This window comes from Delphinus delphis, chromosome 20 (assembly GCF_949987515.2).
Source record: "Delphinus delphis chromosome 20, mDelDel1.2, whole genome shotgun sequence".
Lineage (NCBI taxonomy): Eukaryota > Metazoa > Chordata > Mammalia > Artiodactyla > Delphinidae > Delphinus > Delphinus delphis.
This window is the reverse complement of record NC_082702.1, coordinates 42,845,106-42,869,069: the sequence shown is the minus strand read 5'-3', so window position 1 is coordinate 42,869,069 and position 23,964 is coordinate 42,845,106. Positions and strand designations below refer to the sequence as shown.

The following is a 23,964-nucleotide window of genomic DNA, read 5'->3' as shown; positions in this document are numbered from 1 at the left end:
AAATCTTCCAACAAACAAAAGCCCAGGACCAGATGGCTTCACAGGCGAATTCTAGCAAACATTTAGAGAAGAGTTAACACCTATCCTTCTCAAATTCTTCCAAAATACAGGAGGAGGAGGAACACTCCCAAACTCATTCTACGAGGCCACCATGACCCTGATAACAAAACCAGATAAAGATGTCACAAAGAAAGAAAAATACACACCAATATCACTGATGAACATAGATGCAAAAATCCTCAGCAAAAAAATAGCAAACAGAATCCAAGAGCACATTAAAAGGATAACACACGATGATCAACTGGGGTTTATCCCAGGAATGCAAGGATTCTTCAATATACGCAAATCAATCTATGTAATAAAACATATTAACAGACTGAAGAAGAAAAACCATATGATCATCTCAATAGATGGAGAAAAAGCTTTTGACAAAATTCGACACCCATTTATGATTAAAAACCCTCCAGAAAGTAGGCATAGAGGGAACTTACCTCAACATAATAAACGACATATATGACAAACCCACAGCCAACATCGTTCTCAACAGTGAAAAACTGAAACCATTTCCACTAAGATCAGGAACAAGACAAGGTTGTCCACTCTCATCACTATTATTCAACATAGTTTTGGAACTTTTAGCCACAGCAATCACAGAAGAAAAAGAAATAAAAGGAATCCAAATGGGAAAGAAGAAGTAAAACTGTCACTGTTTACAGATGACATGATACTATACATAGAGAATCCTAAAGATGCTACCAGAAAACTACTAGAGCTAATCAATGATTTTGGTAAAGTAGCAGGATACAAAATTAATGCACAGAAATCTCTTGCATTCCTATACACTAATGATGAAAAATCTGAAAGAGCAATTAAGGAAACACTCCCATTTACCACTGCAACAAAAAGAATAAAATACCTAGGAATAAACCTACCTAAGGAGACAAAACACCTGTATGCAGGAAACTATAAGAACTCATGAAAGAAATTAAAGATGATACAAACAGATGGAGAGATATACCATGTTCTTGGATTGGAAGAATCAACATCGTGAAAATGACTATACTACCCAAAGCAATCTACAGATTCAATGCAATCCCTAACAAGCCAGCAATAGCATTTTTCACAGAACTAGAACAAAAAATTTCACAATTTGTATGGAAACACAAAAGACCCTGAATAGCCAAAGCAATCTTGAGACAGAAAAATGGAGCTGAAGGAATCAGGCTTCCTGACTTCAGACTATATTACAAAGCTACAGTAATCAGCACAGTATGGTACTGGCACAAAAACAGAAATATAGATCAATGGAACAGGATAGAAAGCCCAGAGATAAACCCACACACATATGGTCATCTGATCTTTGATAAAGGAAGCAAGAATATACAGTGGAGAAAAGACAGCCTCTTCAATAAGTGGTGCTGGGAAAACTGGACAGCTACATGTAAAAGAATGAATTTAGAATACTCCCTAACACCATACACAAAAATAAACTCAAAACGGATTAAAGACCTAAATGTAAGGCCAGACACTATCAAACTCTTAGAGGGAAACACAGGCAGAACACTCTATGACATACATCACAGCAACATCCTTTGTGACCCACCTCCTAGAGAAATGGAAATAAAAACAAAAATAAGCAAATGGGACTTAATGAAACTTAAAAGATTTTGAACAGCAAAGAAAACCATAAACAAGACGAAAAGACAACCCTCAGAATGGGAGAAAATATTTGCAAACGAAGCAACAGACAAAGGCTTAATCTCCAAAATATACAAGCAGCTCATGCAGCTCAATATCAAAAAAACAAACAACCCAATCCAAAAATGGGCAGAAGATCTAAATAGACATTTCTCCTAAGAAGATATATAAATTGCCAACACACACACGAAAGGATGCTCAACATCACTAATCAGTAGAGAAATGCAAATCAAAACTACAGTGAGGTGTCACCCCACACCAGTCAGAATGATCATCATCAAAAAATCTACAAACAATAAATGCTGGAGAGGGTGTGGAGAAAAGGGAACCCTCTTGCACTGTTGGTGGGAATGTACATTGATACAGCTACTATGGAGAACAGTATGGAGGTTCCTTAAAAAATGAAAAATAAAACTACCATAAGACCCATCAATCCCACTACTGGGATATACCCTGAGAAAACCATAGTTCAAAAAGGGCCATGTAGCACAGTGTTCACTGCAGCTCTATTTTCAATAGCCATGACATGGAAGCAACCTAAGTGTCCATCCACAGATGAATGGATAAAGAAGATGTGGCACATATATACAATGGAATATTAGCCACAAAAAACAATGAAACTGAGTTATTTGTAGTGAGGTGGATGGACCTGGAGTCTGTCATACAGAGTGAAGTGAGTCAGAAAGAGAAAAACAGATATCATATGCTAACACATATATATGGAATCTAAAAGAAACCAAAAAAAAAATGGTTCTGAAGAACCTAGGAGCAGGATAGGAATAAAGACACACACATAGAGAATGGTCTTCAGGACACAGGGAGGGGGAAGGGTAAGCTGGGACAAAGTGAGAGAGTGGCATGGACTTATATATACTACCAAATGTAAAATAGATAGCTAGTGGGAAACAGCCACATTGCACAGGGAAATCAGCTCAGGGCTTTGTGACCACCTAGAGGGGTGAGATAGGGAGGATGGGAGGGAGATACAAGAGGGAGGAGATATGGTGATATGTGTGTGTGTGTGTGTGTGTGTGTGTGTGTGTGTATGATTCACTTTGTTATAAGCAGAAACTAACACATCATTATAAAGCAAGTATACTCCAATAAAGATGTTAAAAAAATAAATAATCCATGATGTCCAAATTTCTGGGATTCCCTGGAATAATAAAACGTTCTAGAAACAAAGTTTCCATCTCTCTTTCCTTTCAAAGTACTAATTAACCTCACTGGTCTAGTAATCTGACAAACTGATGAGAATGAATTGTTGTGTTAATTTAGATTTAGCTAACTTGGATTCAATAACCAAAACCACCACCAAAGTATTCAGTTTTCTTGTCCAGACCGTGCCTGACTGATAGGTCAGCTCACTGAGGAGTAGGTTTTGTGATTAAGATAAGGACAACAGTAGGAAAAAGTATGGAATCCATGTGCCATAAATTCCCCCACATAGAAATCTTTAAAATATAGGCCTGTGGGCTTCTCTGGTGGCGCAGTGGTTAAGAATCCACCTGCCAAGGCAGGGCACACGGGTTCGAGCCCTGGTTCAGGAAGATCCCACATGCCACAGAGCAACTAAGCCCGTGCACCACAACTACTGAAGCCTGTGTGCCACAACTACTGAAGCCCGCGTGCCTAGAGCCCTCGCTGTGCAACAAGAGAAACCACCGCAGTGAGAAGCCTGCACACCACAACGAAGAGTAGCCCCCATTCGCCACAACTAGAGAAAGCCCGCACGCAGCAACGAAAGACCCAACACAGCCATAAACAAATAAAGTTCTGTTTAAAAAAAAATAAAAATAAAGTATAGGCCTGTCACTCCTATCAGCTTTCCCATCCTCTTTTTCCACCTTCCTAATTCTTGCTTTCAAATGCTGCAAGTTTGCTTACCCCCTTTTTTTTTATAACACCTTTATTGGAGTATAATTGCTTTACAATGTTCTGTTAGTTTCTGCTGTATAACAAAGTGAATCAGCTATATGTATACATATATCCCCATATACCCTCCCACTTGTGTCTCCCTCCTACCCTCCCTATCCCACCCCTCTAGGTGGTCACAAAGCACTAAGCTGATCTCCTTCTGCAATGCAACTGCTTCCCACTAGCTATCTATTTTACATTTGGTATTGTATATGTACATGCCACTCTCTCACTTCGTCCCAGCTTGCACTTCTCCCTCCTTGTGTCCTCAAGTCCATTCTCTAGATCTGCTTCTTTATTCCTGTCCTGCCCCTAGGTTCTTCAGAACCATTTTTTTTTAATATTCCATATATATGTGTTAGCATACAGTATTTGTTTTTCTCTTTCTGACTTACTTCACTCTGAATGACAGACCGTAGGCCCATCCACCTCACTACAAATAACTCAATTTCATTTCTTTTTATGGCTGAGTAATATTCCATTGTATGTATGTGCCACATCTTCTTTATCCATTCATCTGTGGATGGACACTTAGGTTGCTTCCATGTCCAGGCTAAATAGTGCTGCAATGAACACTGTGGTACATGACGCTTTTTTTTTTTTTTTTTTTGCGGTACATGGGTCTCTCAGTGCTACGGCCCCTCCCGCTGTGGAGCACAGGCTCCGGATGCGCAGGCCCAGTGGCCACGGCTCATGGGCCCAGTCGCTCCACGGCATGTGGGATCCTCCCGGACCGGGGCACAAACCCGCGTCCCCTGCATCGGCAGGCGGACTCTCAACCACTGCGCCAGCAGGGAAGCCCAGATGACCCTTTTTGAATTATGGTTTTCTCAGGGTATATGCCGAGTAGTGGGATTGATGGGTCTTATGGTAGTTCTAGTTTTCGTTTTTTAAGGAACCTCCATACTGTTCTCCATAGTTGCTGTATCAATTTACATTCCCACCAACAGTGCAAGAGGGTTCCCTTTTCTCCACACCCTCTCCAGCATTTATTGTTTGTAGATTTTTTGATGATGGCCATTCTGACTGGTGTGGGGTGACACCTCACTGTAGTTTTGATTTGCATTTCTCTACTGATTAGTGATGTTGAGCATCCTTTCATGTGTTGGTTGGCAATCTGTATATCTTCTTTGGAGAAATGTCTATTTAGATCTTCTGCCCATTTTTGGATTGGGTTGTTTGGGTTTTTTTGATACTGTGCTGCATGAGCTGCTTGTACATTTTGGAGATTAATCCTTCGTCTGTTGCTTTGTTTGCAAATACTTTCATCCATTCTGAGAGTTGTCTTTTCGTCTTGTTTATGGTTTCCTTTGCTATGCAAAAGCTTTTAAGTTTCATTAGGTCCCATTTGTTTATTTTTTTTTTTAATTTCCATTTCTCTAGGAGGTGGGGCACAAAGGATCTTGCTGTGCTGTATGTCATAGAGTGTTCTGCCTATGTTTTCTTCTAAGAGTTTGATAGTGTCTGGCCTTACATTTAGGTCTCTAATCCATTTTGAGCTTATTTTTGTGTATGGTGTTAGGGAGTATTCTAATTTCATTCTTTTACATGTATCTGTCCAGTTTTCCCAGCACCACTTATTGAAGAGGCTGTCTTTTCTCCATTGTATATTCTTACCTCTTTTATCAAAGATAAGGTGACCATAGGTGCGTGGGTTTATGTCTGGGCTTTCTATCCTGTTCCATCGATCTATATTTCTGTTTTTTTGCCAGTACCATACTGTGCTGATTACTATAGCTTTGTAGTATAGTCTGAAGTCAGGGAGCCTGATTCCTCCAGCTCCATTTTTCTTCCTCAAGATTGCTTTGACTATTCGGGGTCTTTTGTCTTTCCGTATAAGTTGCGAGGTTTTTTGTTCTAGTTCTGTGGAAAATGCCATTGGTAATTTGATAGGGATTGCCCTGAATCTGTAGATTCCTTTGGGTAGTATAATTATTTTCACAATGTTGATTCTTCCAATCTAAGAACATGGTTTATCTCTCTATCTGTTTGTATCACCTTTAATTTCTTTCATCAGTGTCTTATAGTTTCCTGCATACAGGTGTTTTGTCTCCTTAGGTAAGTTTATTCCTAGGTATTTTATTCTTTTTGTTGCAGTGGTAAATGGGAGTGTTTCCTTAATTGCTCTTTCAGATTTTTCATCCTTAGTGTATAGGAATGCAAGAGATTTCTGTGCATTAATTTTGTATCCTGCTACTTTACCAAATTCACTGATTAGCTCTAGTAGTTTTCTGGTAGCATCTTTAGGATTCTGCTCACCTCCTTAATGTTTGAGTTATCCAGCTCCAAAAGGTCTGTAGAATTTCTCAGGTTCCTATTTGCCTGCTGTGAATTTTATTGAACATACACTGCTACTGACCCCATATATAATGGACCTAGAAAATATTCACTAGAAACTCAAATGTCCATTTCTCATCTTTATGTGACGGTGCGTGTGTGTGTGTGTGTGTGTGTGTGTGTGTGTGTGTGTGTGTTGAGAGAGAAAGGAAGAGAGAAAGAGAGAGATCTTATGATGCTGTTTATAAGAAAGTGCCATTAGTCACTTAGGGGACACATAGTATTTTATTTTCAGTATCCTCCGAAAAGCTGGGAAAGTTTAATCACCATTATTTTTAGGCACTGTCATTCTCTCTCGAGACACGGGTTTTAATATGGTACAATACCAAACGTTATAACCGCGTGGCAATTTTGCACCACTGTGTGGACATCCTTTATCATTGCCTAGTGCATCAAAGCATTCCAAGTGAGGAAAGTCAATGCCTGTAGGCATCCCTAGTTGAAATTCCAATTAGAAAGGAAAATGAAGGACTATTGTATAGTCTATTAAAATTTGGAAGACTCCAAATAATGCTGGGAGAAAGAATATCTGATGACCTTTGGATCCCTTGAGTATTCCACATGATACTCTACAATATCTCATAAGCCCTTGGGGAAGACAATTTTTATTATCATTGCAGGTGTAGGTGAAGATCATTGGAAGAAAAAGACATTACATGAAACTGGTCTTAGCAAATACTTGTTGGATTCCCATCCCCATGCCAAAAAATGACATCCCAGTATCAATTAGAATGATCAGAAAGGATCTCTGGAATATGTGGCTCTTTGACATGGTTTTTAATCAGATACATCCAGAATTCATCTCTCATGAATCAGAGAAATAAAAATGATCTCCAGCAATTGCAGAATTCATTCTCCTCCCTCTGAGGGGAGCTGAGTAGAGAGCTCTGAAATAAAACCACCTGCCCTTTTCTTTCAAATGCCCGAGAATGTGCCACAACTCTGCTTTGATCCTATGTTCCAATGTTTCACTGTTCTAACTTGCAGAAGAGACTTCTCCCTGCATGTGGATGTCTAACCTAAATCCTTCATGCTGCAATTTGCATCCATTCCTTTTGTTGAAAATTACTGTTTTTCTTACACCTGCTCTCCATTAAATGATATTACATACTTCTGGGTAATCATATTCTGTAAGGGAGAAAAGCATAAACTACTGCAGCTGAAGTCAGTAGCATATATTTCCACACAGATGTGTGAGTCATCAACAAATTGTGAAATCTTTGTGAATAGCAGCACATGGGAAAGATTGTCTTTTACAGCAGCAACTCTGCTCTGATAACATGTCATAAGGAAATAGACTACAGGAGTGTAGAAACAGAGTAACAGTGGACCTATGCATGCACACTGGTGCACACACCCACACACACCCCACACACACAATTTACTGGCTTTAGTTGGAATGAAACATGAATTATAAGCTAGCAATTGCCTTCTCTTCTAAGCACTACTGAGTTTTTGATGCTTGGATATAATTTCTTATGCTTCTGTGATCTCAGGCAGGCTATAGCTATGACTGCATTAAACCAGTTTAGCTACCTAATTCTACTAAAAACCACACCTGTCAATCTGGTTTTTTATGTGCTATGGCCACAACATCCATAAGTGCTATGCTTCCTACTTTAACTATTTTGAAACAATTTAGATACAGTCTTGATTAAAAGACTGTATTGTTTCACTTCCTGGGGATACGGGCAAGTAGCCTTATCCAGTAAACTGTTTCCTAACTCACCATGTGCCTAGATTAAACTCAAGTACGAATCTCAGACCAGCATCATCTGTATCGCCAGAGAACAGGTTAGAAATACAGGTTCTCAGGTCTCCTCCCCAGATTACTGAATCAAAATCTCCATTTATAACAAGACCCCTAGGCACTTCATAAATACATCCAAGTTTAAGAAGCAGTGATCTATTTAATCTCTCAGTGCCTCTATTTCTTCACCTAGAAAATGGATATTAACTGACACTTGCTACTTACTTGCTCCAGAGCAAAGGAGGATTAATGTCTTAGGGCTTTTTTCTCCCCAGAAATAGCCTCTACACAAACAGAACATTGGAGAGCAGTTTCATTTGTTGGCAAAGGCAATGACTGAACATTCTTTGAAAGAAGAACCAGTATTCTTTCCTAGATAATACATCTGTCCTTCATCCAAACTTCACTTCATGGCATAATGGTTCCAGAAACAGCACAGCAGTTCAACCAACTGCTTTTAGAGAAACAACTGAGGCTGATCCCAGTGAAAACAGTTTTCCTGCTCCCTGTCTTGGCTGTCAAACACAAACACTCTGTGGGTTAAATCAGCCCAGCTGGGTGTCTGCTGCTGAGCCATCTGCAGAACAACTTGCAGACCCTGAGCTTGACTCGGGCTAAGACAGCAGCAAGAGGGAAACAGGGAGAAGGGCCACAGCCTGCCCCCAGGGACCTCCCCATTCATGCCTTCCTTATCCAATTCCTTCCCTCAGAAGAGACAAGAATGGAAGAAACAGATGAGGTTTTCATGCAACAAGAATGCTCTCATGCTGTCAGGCAAAACCCTCGTGGATGACCAAAGGGCTCAACAGAGTATTCACATCACACCCCTGAGATGCCAGGACAGAGCCAGGAAGGGGCAGTCCCAATGGCCCCAAAGTTCAGAAATCAAGAGGACACTGAATTACTACCCCCCATGCATTATCCTGACCCCCTCGAGGTTTGTCCAGACACTGGACCAAAACCTTTCAGACTTAGGAAGGAAAAACAGACTCAGTCCTTGACCTGGTCTCCCAGTTGCCAGTTCACTCTTAACTAAAGCCCTGAGTTAGAGAGAGAGCACATTCTCTCTCTGCCAGGGAAACTGGAGAGGACTGGGTTTTTAGGGTGAAATTACCTGGGTAAAAAATGTCAAGAATATAAGACAAGTCCTACTGACTTCGGAACCAGATAAACAATATACCATGATTGCATCATTTTACTCTGCAGGTGGGTAATAAAGGCATCCCTAAAAACAGGTGAGGTAGGAAGAGATTCATATTGAATTCTGAGCATACACACACACAAAACATAACACACATGCACACCAGGCTTCAATAGCCCACAAACATCTCCCTCCAAATATCCTGGTTCAGCCCACAGAGCAGTCCTTAGCACACTGATCTGTGGAGCAAGGGTTGTCCTAGTGTTGGCCTCCCAGCCTGAACCCATGTCATTTATCCTCAGGATGGCGTTATCCATTACTCTTTCTTTTCCCTCCTTTTTTTTTTTTTTTTTTTTAACTTTTTGGCCACGCTGCACAGCACGCAGCATCTTAGTTCCCCGACCAGGGATCAAACCCACCCCCCACTGCAGTGAAAGCACGGAGTCTTAACCACTGGACAGCCAGGGAAGTCCCTCCCTCCTTCATTCTATCCTACGAGATCTCAAGATTTTAAAAGGGGCAACTTTGGGAAAATGGATTGCAACCATCAACAACAAAAACAACCACAAAAAGCTGAAGATCAAAGGAAAACACCCTCAGACAAACAGAACGACCTGAAGAATTTGAGGGAAAGGAACTATTTCTAGCACAATGTTTCTTTGTGTATTCTTCATCTCTCTCACTCTTTCCCCAAAAACAGGCCAGAAATCAAAATACAAAGGAAGAGAGAAGTGGATGTGAAAAATGCTAGTCAGTGCCTCTCCCACTAAACCATGGCTGCTTCCAAAAATGGAATAAACCAAGACTGGTACTGAACGCTCGGTACTGTTCCAGACACTCAATGGAAATTACACAGTTAAAATAAAGATCATAGTTGACACTACCATTTTTGCCTAAAGCGTACCCTAAAAATAGCTCTAGGGGAAGAACTGTCTTTTTAGGGTTCAAAGGTTATTGAAGTAAGTTTGAGTCCTATTTGTCTCCTGCAAGTTAGAATTTCCCATTTTTAAGTGCCATAAGATTCTTCCAATATAACATATGGGAATCTCCCTCTGCCTTCCTCTTGGTGTCAAACACTATCCCCAACCTCCAGCCTCCCGCCTCCTAGCCAAGGCAGTTCATCACATCTTTCAGACCTTCATGCTAGAATCTGCCATCCAACATTCATCAGGCCATCTTTCCTATACTCCCAACAACCTACGAGGTATGTTATGGAGATGGAAACAGAGGCTCAAAGAGATTAGTGGTGTACTTCCAGTGACAACAACAAAGGGAAGAGCAAGGATACATACATCCAGGTCTGGCTGGCTCCAAAGCCTGTGCTCCTTCCAGCTCACTGTGCTATCTCCTGAAAAGGACAAAAGGTTCTCCCCTCAACATCAGTGATAGACTTTTTCATTCACTCATTTTTTTTCTGAGTGCCTGCCTGTGCCAGCCTGATGCTGGGAAGCCTGCAGTATCCCACTCCGGTCTCCTGGAATTAACGCTTCCACCTTTGCTATCTCGAGGAAGCAGGAGAACATGGTGCTTACAAGCAAGTGCTTTGCTGGAGGGGGAAAAAGAACAACCGGGGTTTGAATCTCAAATCATCCACTACTAGCTGTAGGATCTTGTACTTTACCTCTTTGTACCTATTTCCATGCTCATAAACTTGGCATAATAATATTCTATTTCAGGGGGATAAGATACAAAAATATATATAATCTAAATATGATTAGATTCTAAACTTAGAATTTAAAACAGTGCCTGGCATAAAGAATAAACTTAATAAATAAAAACCATTCTCCTTCTCTTTGCCCTCCTCCTCCTCAAATTCAAAGACTGTGGCGGTAGAGATTTACTCAGGGAGTGAGAGAAAGCCCTCATCGCAGTTCAAGATACCACTCAAAGCATTACATGCAGGCCACCATCTATTTGGTTCATACGTTGATCTGTCCCACTCCACCTTTAGCTCTCACTGGACTTAAGACAAAAGGGATCTAATGCATTCCTGGCAGTTTTTCAAAGCATGGCAGAAGTGAGTCTGGTTTATAAGATTAATTCTCTTCTCTCCAGGCAGTGGGTCAAATCAGAACCTTCACTCAACCAACCCAGTGGATAATCTCCTTTTATTACTTTCAATCAAACTAAGTGTCTGCAATCTGTACAATGGCCACTAATTTAGTGGGAAAAAAAACAATTTGTAGAGCATGATTATAAAAAGATGAGAAAGAATAGAAGGTCCAGACTGGATAAGCATCCTGTACGTTGCTCCCATCTCATTGCACAGAAAGCTTCTGTGACCCAAACTATGTGCATTTAGGACATACAGCGGTTCTGCTAAGCTAAAAATCAAAGAAAGAAATGAACATTGTGCACAGATCAGTTCCTTATTTAAATAAGTGAAACAGCCTATCAGTTAAATTCAGATCCTTTGTCACACTCACATGGAGTGATCCACTGCTCATACAACTTTAACATGAAAAGGTTTCATTGTGTGAAAATCAGAACCTTTTTTTAAAGATAATAAAATTCTAGTTACACAACTGGACAACATCACAAAGCTGTCTGGATTGTGGAAACCACTCTCTTCCTGTCATGGATAATAAGGCATGGGGTTTTGCTTGCTTTGATTAATTTCAGAATATTGCAGAGAACCTGAATAATCCCTAAGATAGCAAAGGAGAGAAGGAGAGGCGATAGGCAATGATAAAAGCGTAGTAATGGAACAGAGGCTGTGTTTCATCTGCTGTAGAAAACCCCGCAAACTAATTTCATTTTGGCAAGTACTAGCCACAATAAGGGTCAGCATACAAAAATGTCCTCTGGCTCTGGGGCTTAAGTTACATGCACCAACGCTGAGCAATGCAAAACAAAAACTGTAAGATGTCTCCATGACTGATCAAATATATAACATAGCCAGAAAGTGCACATTCCCCTTTTTTCGAATCACAGTAGCCATTATTTATACAAGTACTGAATATGGAAAAGGCTCTGACAAATTTACAGTGGTGTTTGGATGGATGAGGATGGCGGATGATGGATGAGGGAGACAGAGGATTCCCTTATTAAAGCATCAAATTCTTCCCTAAATATCAAATAGACAGTCTTAGCCACAACTGCACTGCTTCATACTCAAAATTACATAAACCAAACATGTTAAGTGTTTGCCTTTAATAGAAAAAGGCAGGATTTTCTCCTAATAAATATTGTTAATTTGCACTATGGCATTACATACCTTTCCTTTTCTGCATAATGTTGACTTCAACATATATGCCTATCAAACGAGAATAAATGTGACAATTCACAAATATAAATGAATGCTCCAAAAACTGAGTAGCAATCTCAAGCACATTATTCTGTTCTAAAATTTTAGTAAATAATTTCAGCAGATATAATCTTCCAAATGTATTTTTGGTGTCTTTCTTGACAGGACAGTAGCTCTTAAGGGAAACTCACCATTCACTGCCTGTATGATTTCTTTTTATATTGTGCCCAGATAAAAATATACAGAGTTGGAAGCACTGCAGTGCCCACTAGTGGAAATATTAGAAGCAAAGATGCATCCTGCCTCCATGGAGTTAAAAAAAAGAGAGTATAAAATAAAAAGCATCTGCTTTAAAAACCATTTGTGTGACCATTCACTTCTTATTGTAACTGCAATGATAACAGAGGCATGCACAAAGAGAAAAACTTTATTCTGCAAGTCTCAACTTCTCCTTCATTAATCCTATTGTAAAGTTAACTGTACACAGAGAAATGAATTTGGAGGCATTGAAGATACTTTTTAAATTAACAAAATGGTCTGCATCTAATGAAAATTGCCCCAGACAGAGTGAAAGTTTTTCTCAGTAAAAAGAAATGCCTCTTTACCATTCTAGCCAATACTACCCAAGTCAAACAACTCCTTGGTCTGTTGCAAATTGTTAGCACAGTGTGTTTTTTTGTGTTGTTGTTGTTGTTGTTTAAACATCTTTATTGGAGTATAATTGCTTTACAATTGTGTGTTAGTTTCTGCTTTATAACAAAGTGAATCAGCTGTACATATACATATATCCCCATATCTCTTCCTTCTTGCGTCTCCCCCTCTCCCACCCTCCCTATCCCACCCCTCTAGGTGGTCACAAAACACCAAGCTGATCTCCCTGTGCTATGCGGCTGCTTCCCACTAGCTATCTATTTTACATTTGGTAGTGTATATATGTCCATGCCACTCTCTCACTTTGTACCAGCTTACCCTTCCCCCTCCCCATATCCTCAAGTCCATTTTCTAGTAGGTCTGTGTCTTTATTCCCATCTTGCCCGTAGGTTCTTCATGACTATTTTTTGGTTTGTTTTTTAGATTCCTTATATATGTGTTAGCGTACGGTATTTGTTTTTCTCTTTCTGACTTGTGTGTTTTTAACAATAACAGATCTGGTCAACTCAGAGCCTGTAATGACATCATTGCCAATCGGTCTTTCAGCATTAGCACAATACAATGTGTAATCCAATAGCAATCTGATTATAATTACCAGGCAACAATGTTTACGTATTGTAAGTGTTACCAGTTCTTTTCTTTTTTAATGAAAAACAAGCTTTGTTTTGTATTGTAATGTTTCTGTTTATGTACAATGGTGATTAAGTCCCATAAAGATATATCCTTGACAGATAAGCCCAAAGTTACTACTTTAACTTATTTTATGAGTAATTCATACACTTTTAAGTACTTACATGAGGTTTGTTTGAAAAGAAATATGAGACTAAAACTTCATTCATAAAACTGTAAAATAAAAAAACATTCCTAACTCAAGTTAACACAAGATTTGTTACTTAGCATGAATATGTTGAAAAAACTAAACAAAGCCATGGAAATCAAGGCCATAAAGCAATTGTTTTTAAGATTTAGAAGCACACAGAACTAAAATTAGACATGTTATTCTAATATATATGAACTGGAGGTATTACGGTTTATCAGCCAATCATCTGGGTTTTATTGCTCACTTCATCTCATAATGGAAGGAATCTGTGATGGAGAATTAATGATGAGTAATTGAGAAAACCAATGACCCTGCTCTAGAGTTTTCTCCTCAGTTCTAGTTCTCTGCTTGGTTAGACCTTTCCTACCAGGTCCTGGCCCCAGCAGATTTCAAACTAAAACCCGGCCCACAAATAGGTATCATCTTAATGCGATAAAAAGTGCCATGGGGAGAAAACACAGAGAGTGGTTGAGGTAAACTATTCTAAGAAAAGATATTCCAGGAAATGAAAAGAAAGGAAATATTATTTACAATTGGTTTTGCTTCACTTTTCTTGATAAAGAAGTTATTATTTGGATCCAACACTAGCATAATCCACTTCTCCTTTCACTTGGTTAGGAGCAATGACATGACAGTGACAGGAGAGGTGGCAGCATGGCGCTGCTTCCTCTTTGCTTTGCCTTTGCATTTTCTTCTTGATTTGGAACAATTAAGTAGCCACAGGTTTGACTAAGTAACAAAATACATAGAAAGGGAGGGAAGGGAACAGGAAAAAATATTATCAGCAACATTCCCAACATTCCCCAAATGCCATTCCCAATTGCAACTTGAGTTCTCCGAAGAAACAAAAACAAGCAGTAAATGAACTGTGATAAATACCAATAAACTGGCCTTCCTGCCTTCAGGAGAAAGTCCAATGGGGCTTCTACGAAATGAATAAAATTTTACCTCTGCACCAGGCTGTAATATAGGCACCAAATATATGACACTTCTACTTTATAAAAAACAAAAACAAAAAAGTTATACTCTCTTTTTTTCAATAGCTTAAGGTATATGAATGTGTTTGCAATTTGGGGGAGATTTTTTTTCAAATATTAAAGGATATTTTACTGATCAGAGACTGCCTACCAATGTTAATCTCTATTCTTTAGCTAACCTCTGTTTTCAAACACTTCCTTGAGAATATATCTTCTTGGGATGTCTTCCTGTAATATATGCCAAAATAAAGATAATTTTTACAAGTAATGCCCCAAGGACTATTCCTGAAAATGTCTTCTACCGAATGCTAATTATACTGAATTTAACAGGTACTCTTTGGAAAAAGGAAGACTTCAATGGACAGGTGGGTTTGGAAAATATTGGCTTGAATAATGTTAAATGTTTTTTTACCTACAAATATTCTAAGAATCTTGAATATGCTCACGGACACCATCAACCTCCAATAGGTTAGACGGACTATTTCCCAGGAAGCTCATTACAAGAGAAAGCACACATAGGAAAATATCAGCTTGAATCTAAAATGGTTCAATATAGTAATGAGAACAGTAACTAATGGTGACGTTTGAGCAGTAAGTAACCCCTAAATAATCACAGCACCATTCTCAACTTTACTGATATTACTTCTTTTACTCCTCAAAACAACTCCATGTAATTCCCTACTTAAATGAAGAAACTAGGGTATGAATAAGTTAAGCAACTTTCCTGGGCTAGTAAGCAGTGGGGATGGGATTTGAACCCAAGCAGTTTCATTTGGAGACTATGTTCTAAAGCAAGATACATTGCTACTCGAACATATGGGACAACTGGGTCGAGGAAACAACCCACACTCACAGTGATTGGAGCTCCCAGGCCTCTTCCTTAGACCTGTTGCCTGGGTCTCAGCCTTCAGCTCCTCTACCCTGCTCCCATCATAGCAGCTGGACTTCAGCAGCTAATAGGCTGTCCAGAAGGGTAGGCAGGGATCTCCATATCCACAGTGCCCTTGTTTGTGGCTAACAGAATGGCTCCATCATCACCACTGACATGGGAGGTTCTTCCCTGGGCTCAGGAGATGGGTGGACATGGGAGGAGCAATTCCAGAAAAGCTTGTTTGACTGATCCCCACACACAGATGCCAGAAGAGAGAGGCCTGGAGACTCAACAAAAGACTTGAATACATGGAGAACTACACTTTGCTTATAGACAGCAAAACTTTATTTCAAAGTGGAAATTCACCTTAAAACAATTTCTAAACTAAATATATTACCAATCAAACCCCTCAGTAGAGTATTTCTTAGCAAGTGACAGGCTGATCCTAAAATTCACATGGAAACAAAAAATCAAAATAGCCAAGGCAATTTTTAGAAAGAAGACTTAATAAGTTGGGGGTGGGGTTGTCTCCCCTCACTAGATAGCAAAGCTCATTATGAAGCTACAGTAACTATCTAATATTAACATGGAGGTAGATACAGAAAACTTGGAACCTCAAGTCTTATTAGATGTATGGGAACCTCATATATGACAGAGCTTCACTGCAAATCAATGGAAGAAATGATGGACTTTTCAACTAATGCTGCCAGGATAATCAACCATCCATTTAGAAAAGTAGAAAGTTAGATCACTTTCCCCCAAAATGGAAAAAAATAATTGCATATAAATTAAATATTTAAACATGAGAAGGCAAAATCATCCAACTTGAAGAATCAAAAATGGGAGAAATCTTTCTGACATCCCAGTAGGGAAGAATTTCTTAAACAAGACACAAAAGGTACAAACCATAAAGAAAAAGGATGGTAATTTTGGTTGTACTAAAATTTAAAACTTCTGTATAACAAAACACATAGGGGAAAAAGTGAAAAGACAAACCACAGAGCAGATGGAGTTATTTTCCATGTATAAAATTAGCACAGTATTCTGATCAGAACATATAAAGAATTCCTACATATTTATATGAAAAAGAAACGATAGAAAAAAATGAGCAGAGTAAATGAACAGGCAATTAACGTGAGAACTCCAAATGAGCAGTAAGTTTATGAAAAGATGTTCAAGCCCACCAGAAATCACAGAAATGTAAATTAAAACCATACTAAAATGTCATCTTATGCCCATCAGATTGGTTAAAAAAGATAAGTATGCCTGATAATACCAAGTGTCAGTAGAAAAGGGGGAAATTACAACTTTTACATATAATTGGGAGAATAAACTTGAAATAACTAGAATATCATTAGAATGATATAATTAGAATAGTGGCTACCTTTAGGGTGGGTGAGATGGGATTTGATACATGTAAGGCCCTTTTTCTTTTTTTAAGTGAAACAATTTTTGTTTTGTTATATATATTTGTTTTTTAAATTCTACATTTAAGAGTATTTATCTTTCTCTGACTTATTTCACTAGGCATAGTACTCTACTCAATACTCAAAAATACCTATGAAGTTTTTCACAGAACTATAACAAATAATCCTAAAAGTTATATGCAACCACACACGACGCTGAACTGACAAAGCAATCTTAAGAAAAAAGAACAAAGCTGAAGGTACCATGCACCCTGACTTCAGACTATACTACAAAGCTACAGTGATCAAAACAGCATGGTACTGGCACAAAACAAACACATAAATCAATGAAACAGAATAGAAAGCCCAGAAATAAACCCATGCACTATGGTCAATTAACCTATGAAAAAGGAGGCAAGAACATGCAACAGAGAAAAGACAGTCTCTTCGATAAGTGGTCCTGGGAAAACTGGGCAGCTACATGTAAAAAAATGAGATTAGAACATTTCCTCATACCATATACAAAAATAAAATCAAAATGGATTAAAGACCCAAATGTAATACCAGATACTATAAAACTCCTAGAGGCAAACATAGGCAGAATACACTTTGACATAAAGCATAGCAATATTTTTTGGATCTATCTCCTAAGGTAAGAGAAAAAAGCTAAAACAAACAAATGGGGCTTAATTAAACTTAAAAGCTTTTGCACATCAAAGGAAACCATCAGCAAAACAAAAAGACAACCTACTGAATGGGAGAAAATATTTGCAAATGATATGAATCATAAGGGGTCAATATCCAAGATATATAAACAGCTTATACAAGTCAATATGAAGAAAACAAACAACCTGATTAAAAAATGGGCAGAAGACCTGAATAGACATTTTTGCAAAGATGACATACAGATGGCCAATAGGTATATGAAGATGTTCAGCATCACTAATCACCATAGAAATGCAAATCAGAACCACAATGAGATACCACCTCACACTTGTCAGAACAGCTATCATCAAAAAGACCACAAATAACAGATGTTAGTGAGGATGCAGAAAAAAAGGAACCCTTGTACACCACTGGTAGAAATGTAAATTGGTGTAACCACTATGGAAACAGTATGGAGGTTTTCCAAAAAACTAAAAATAGAACTACCATATGGTCCACCAACTCTGCTGCATATATACCCAAAGAAAACAAAAACACTAATTCAAAAATATACATGCACCCCAATTTTCATAGCAGCATTATTTACAATTGCCAAGATAAGGAAGCAACCTAAGGGTGCATGAACAGATGAATGGATAAAGAAGATGCAGTATATATATAATGCAATACGACTCAGTCATAAAAAACATAATGAAATTTTGCCATTTGCAGCAACATGAATATTGCTCTCGTTGGGAGCTCGGCTGTGAGACACAGATGCATCTCGGGCCCAAAGCAGTGTCTGAGCAGGGCAAGGGCAGCCATTGCTTGTGCTTACACAGGCAGCTAATCAGAAGTTGGGATCTCAGACCCCAGCCTGTCCTTGATTAATTTGCAACTCATAAATGTTTGTAAATTTTTTTAAGTATATTTCCTGTCCACAAACAATAAAGATAACTACTTCACAATAGAAAAAAAAACTGATGAAACTCAGAGAGGTTTTTTTTTTTTTTAATGAAACAATAAATATGGCAAAGATCTGTTAAAGCTAGGTGGTAGGTAAGGAGTACTATTTTTATATTTTATTTGAAATACTTCTCAATTAAAAACTTTAAAACATTTTAAACTCTCAAGAAAATGTGATCAACAAAATTATCTGTGCCTAAGGCTGACCAGAAAAATAATTTTGACCTTCTAGTCTTAATGCCTAAAAGAAATTAAGCTCCTTGACTGAACAAAAAAAAACAGTAACTAGCCTCTCATGAAAGTGTCTCAGGATTTGATGACATTTGAAGGAGGCTATACCCGGGATCTTTGTTTCTAAGAGTTATCTGGACCTCTTCTAGAACTGCACAATGAATGCTCCCGGGGGAGGGAAGGCAATGATCCTAATAAGAGGACAGGAGAGAATGTGAGAAGAATCCCTGCGAACTTGGCAACCTCGTGAAGAACGTCTTTTCTGGACGCCAAAACTGCTTTAACTTTGTTTCAGCCACAAACGATGTGTTAATTGGCAAGTCACTCAAGCTCTCTGAGCCTCAGTTTTGTTATCGGGACAACAGCAAGCGTAGGGAGGGTGATAAAATGTTCACATAAATTGTTGCAAGAATTTAAATATACTAATATATGTGATGATACTTATCACAGACTATTTTTTCCAAAGATGGTGACAACAGTATATCCCATCCCACACATTATTCTAATATGACATTGACACTCCTCCAGTGAGAGGTGGGGTGTAGTCTCCACCCCCCTATGACTGTGGTGTTAGCGATGCTATTATGGCATATGAGGCTAAACAATAAAAGGCAAACCAGCTTCTGCCTGGTCTTCTGTCTTGGATACTCACCTTTGGGATCTAGCTGCCATGTTCTGAGGAAGCCATACACCACATGAAGAGGCCACATGTAAATGTTCTGGCCAAAGCCCCTGATGAGATCCTAACTGACAGCCAGCATCAACCACCACAGATGTGAGTGAGTGTTCAGAGGATTCGAGCCCCCAGCCGTCCAGCCATCCCAACTGATGCTGACAGGAACAGAGATGAGCATCCTCATGAAACCCAGCTCAAACTGTAGATTCAAGAGCAAAATGACGGTTGCCATTGTTTTAAACCCCTAAGCATTGGGGTGTTTCATTTCACAGTAATAGATAAGTGGGACAGTGCTTTCTAAATTATTAATATTACCCTCATGTGTAAAACAAGGGGGGTGGATTACATTAGAGTTCCCCAGATCTCAGAAATTTTAATGTCATCTTTGTGGCTTTGCTATATCCTATACCAATGAAGTGTTACCTAATATTTCTTTGTAAAACAGTTCACTTTTTAAAACAAATGTTTACTAAAATTAATCTTTAGAACAAAGTTTTAATGTCAATTTTTCTAATTAGTTTTATTGTATTAAATACTATTAACTATCAACATTTTCTTTTTAATTTCAATAGCTGCCATTTTTAATATAATATTTAATTAGAATACATATTAATGTGTTAAAATAAATATGCAGTGGTTAAATGAAATATAATGTTTGGCATAAACCACTTGAAATCATCATGAATCACTGTGGTATCCGGGACTGGATGACCAGGAAGGTAAGGACTCATTCACCTCCAAAAAAAAAATCTATGGACCATATCCTGATTCAATCATTCCTTCTCTGTTATAACCTACCCCCAGGTGAATACATTTTACTTTATAAACTGCTTTTAATCAGGAAGCATACTTTCTGGGATATCAGTGCAGTCAATTACAGAAAGGTTGCAAAGGAGGAAGATTTGGGGTGGGGGGCGGGCTCAAGGCAATAAATGGGCTATAATTACTAATCAACCGGTACCTGTGGCAGGAGGTGGTCTGGGAAGTGGAGGACCTGGATTTCTCTCCCCAGAGACCAGGGTTTCTCAACAACAACACTATTGACATTTTGGACCAGATAATTCTCTGACAGGAGCAGGGTAGTACTGTCCACTGCACTATAGGGTATTTAGCAGCATCCCTGGCCTCTATTCACTAGATGCCAGTAGCACTGCCCCCCAAGTTGTGACAACCAAAAAAAGCCCCCAGTGAGGAGGCAAAATCATCCCCACTGAGAATAACTGACTTAGTGTAAAAGTGAAGGGGTGTGCCCAGAGACCCAGCCATGGCCCTGCACTCAGCACACACAGGAGAAATTTGTGGTGATGATGATAATAAAATTTTACTTGTTCCTTCCCCACTGAAGAACAAATTCAACCTAAACAGAACAAAGATAGGGTTTTAACATGAATCTTGTGTTTTCAGTTTTGTTTTTTTTTTAACCACTTAGCCCATAGTTAATAAGCAGAGCAGAAAGGAAAGAGCCACTGGATTATAGGCAGATCTTTTCACAACTGCATACAAAATGTGCATTTGTATCATATCCACCATCAGTGATTCACTGTAGATTGAAGAAAGTATAACAAAGCACACAGGTTCTTCACAGTCCTTATCTTAATTTACCATTTATTGGCTGTTGTTTGATAGAACTTTTGATGGGGAATGGGGTTTCATGGCTACAATTAAGCAGCATTTTTAAAGGAGACTGGAATAACCACTTTCAAAGGTACAGGCACCTCCTTGAAATTGTGTATTCGAGGGGGAAAGTGGAAACGACATTTAATAAGAGAAGATCATGCCTCCAAATATGCCTGGTTCGGAATCAACAGACTAAGGGTCTTAGCTGAACTTTGGCCCACATTGTCAGCCCAGGGAACTGAAACAGGTACAGTAGCAAAATCTGTTGATCTCAATACCCTGCAGCTAAGAAGTAACATGCAACACCAATGAGGATGTTGATGATTCTAAGAGACAGCATTCTCTGAGTACTTGATATGTGCCACACACAATACCATGCACTTCATTCACATTTACCTTTTCTAATCCTCAGAAGCCCATGAGTAGGTACTACTATCAACCCCTTTTCACAGATTAGGAAACTGAGGCTTAGAGACATAAAGTAACTTGTCCAAGGTCTCGAGTCCAATATGTAACAGCCAGATTTCGGAGCATTGTCTCTGTACCAACAGAGTTGACACTACTAACTCCTATATTATAGTCCTCCTGTTAAATTACTGAGACAGCACCACACAACCTCTAGCCCTCGAACCAACTCATCCACCCTTTCATGTACCTTATATATGGGTAAACTAATACTAAGCATTTAAAATATTATATATACACATATGTGTCTATATATGTGTACGTGCACACGTGTATATGTACATAGATACACACACACATATATACATATATTATACACAAACACACACATATATATGTTGTCCTACATCAACAAGTTGAAAATTTTCTCTTCTAGACCAGAGGTCAGTAAATTTTTCCAGTAAATTTTTCCAGTAAAAGGCCAAACAGTAATTATTACGAGCCTCATGGACCACACGGTCCCTGTGACAACTACCCAACTCTACCATCGCAGTGCAAAGTATCCACAGACAATACAAAAATGAATGAGGGTGACTGGGTTCCAATAAAACTTTATTTTCACACACAGGCAATGGACTAGATTTGGCCCCCAGGCTGTAGTTTGCCCATCCTTCTCCTAGACCTCTGCCTCTCAAAGTGTGGCCACAGATCAGAAACACTTGGGCTACTTGTATAAATTACCGATTCCTGGGCCGAATTCCAGGCCTGCTGAAGCACAGTCTGCTTTTTTTTTTCTCCAACAAGTCTCCCGGGTGATTTATGGACATACAAACATTTGAGGACCACTGTTCCTAGACCCAGTTTTTTCCCAGTTCCCATAAAAGTTGTCATTCCAGCTATCAAAGATAGAACATCTATCAATGGAAAAGCAAGACAAGTGATACAGACCAAGAAGGGAAAATTGGCTTCTTGTCACAGCACACCATCTTTATCAAGATGTCAAATTCTGACCCGTGACCACAATTCTCTGGGCTGGAAGATGTCCTTCAGTTTTACCAATGAAAAAAAAAATGTCATAAGCCAGAAAAAACTTTTGTTCCCAGTGGAATCACACTGATCTTCTAATCAACTTGTTGCATGTGCACACAGACACACAAATGGCCATTTTTGAACTGTGAATACCCTGCTTTAAATCTGAAAATTCAGTTGTGTTAAAACTGCTTTTATGTTATTAAGGGAAAATGAGCACAGGGTCTTCAGAAATAAGAGAGACGGAACAATAAGTGAATTTGTACAGAATTCACCAATACCCACACTGCTGCTTCATGAATACATGAATGCAACCTGTTTTATCTTTTCTTGTTTCAGAACTAAAGGTATTCACATAAATCTAGATCTCCTTTTCTTTGGGGAATTAAGGCTGGCACCATCAGTCTCTGTCTTTACCTGTATCAGCATGGGGGAGAAAAGGCCAACCCTTCACTGTCTCTTGACAAAGGACTGAAAAAAAGTGAACAGAAGTGGATAGAAATGAATACTAAGGCACACACTGTAACAGACCTGACCAGGTCGCCATCCACCTGGGATGACGCCCCTCTCCAGCTGACAGCCACCAGTGATCTGGTTTCAGTCGCCAGCACCCCAAACTTATTAACTGACTCTGATCTTCTCTCGGTCTAATGCCAGGAGCCTCCCCCACCCTACCTTGCATCATAAGACTTTAGTTTATAGACCCCTTTGCTTCATCTCACTTTTTATACCTTTTCTCTGATCCTACTCTACCAATGACCCAAATGCCTCCAAAGGTACAACCCTGCCAGTGGCAATGGCAGTCCCCCTCTGATAGCTGGGATGTCCAAGCCTGGTTGTAAAGCCTGCCTCAGTACCACCACCAGGGGCCCAGTGGACTGAAATGTGTCTACATATCAAACAGAAGTTGGCTTCTACTGCTTCCTTTTCTTCTCCCAATACTTTGTATCCCATGGCCACCACAGTTATTTTGAAAGCATATTTTAGAGCTGGGTGATGACATTTAAATAAAGTAATCTCAATGAGGAGTTAGGGATTAATAAAAATGCAGCAGAGGACCCACGAAGCAGCACAATTTTAACAATTGGGGTTAAACTAGCACTGAGCTCATGATGGATTTTTATTTAAGTGAATTCATGTCTTGCGTCTACACTGGCAAGTAAAGTGGGCCCCTCAGAGTTGAACTGAACCTGATCATGGCTCTGAGTAATCGTGAGTCAGTTAATTAACCTCTGTAGTACCAGATCATTTGAGCTCTGAGGTCCCTTTCAACACTAAAATTCTACGTTCAGGCCCAAGTCTATTTGAGTAGGCATATTTCTCTTTCGATTGGCTTTTCTGGTAAATTTCCCCCAAAATGTTTAAGTTTGGTATTTTTTTATGCAAAGAAATGCTAAAATGGATATGGATCAAGATATTTAGTAGAGTATTTTAATAGAAGGAACTAAATTATTCTCAGATCTTTTACAAAACTGTATCTTTAAAGTTATCCCAAATTGCAGTCTCTTGCATACTTAATTTTAATTGATAATGATTTTTTAAAATAGACACTAATTTTTACCAAATGTTTCAGGATCAAA

The 23,964-nt window shown here is 38.9% G+C and overlaps 1 protein-coding gene across 10 annotated transcripts in view; it reads right to left on the bottom strand.

Annotated features, from left to right (window-relative positions):
- Positions 1–23,964, bottom strand: part of ZFHX3 (zinc finger homeobox 3) — a 1,367,978-nt gene that overhangs the window by 1,046,423 nt on the left and 297,591 nt on the right. The window contains exon 1 of one of the 10 annotated variants that reach the window (XM_059999593.1): positions 19,310–19,510. The exons of the other annotated variants lie outside the window; for them this stretch is intronic. The gene's annotated coding sequence lies outside the window, so the exon portion shown is untranslated. Of the gene's footprint in view, positions 1–19,309; positions 19,511–23,964 lie in introns of those variants that run through there. 10 annotated transcript variants of the gene reach the window in all.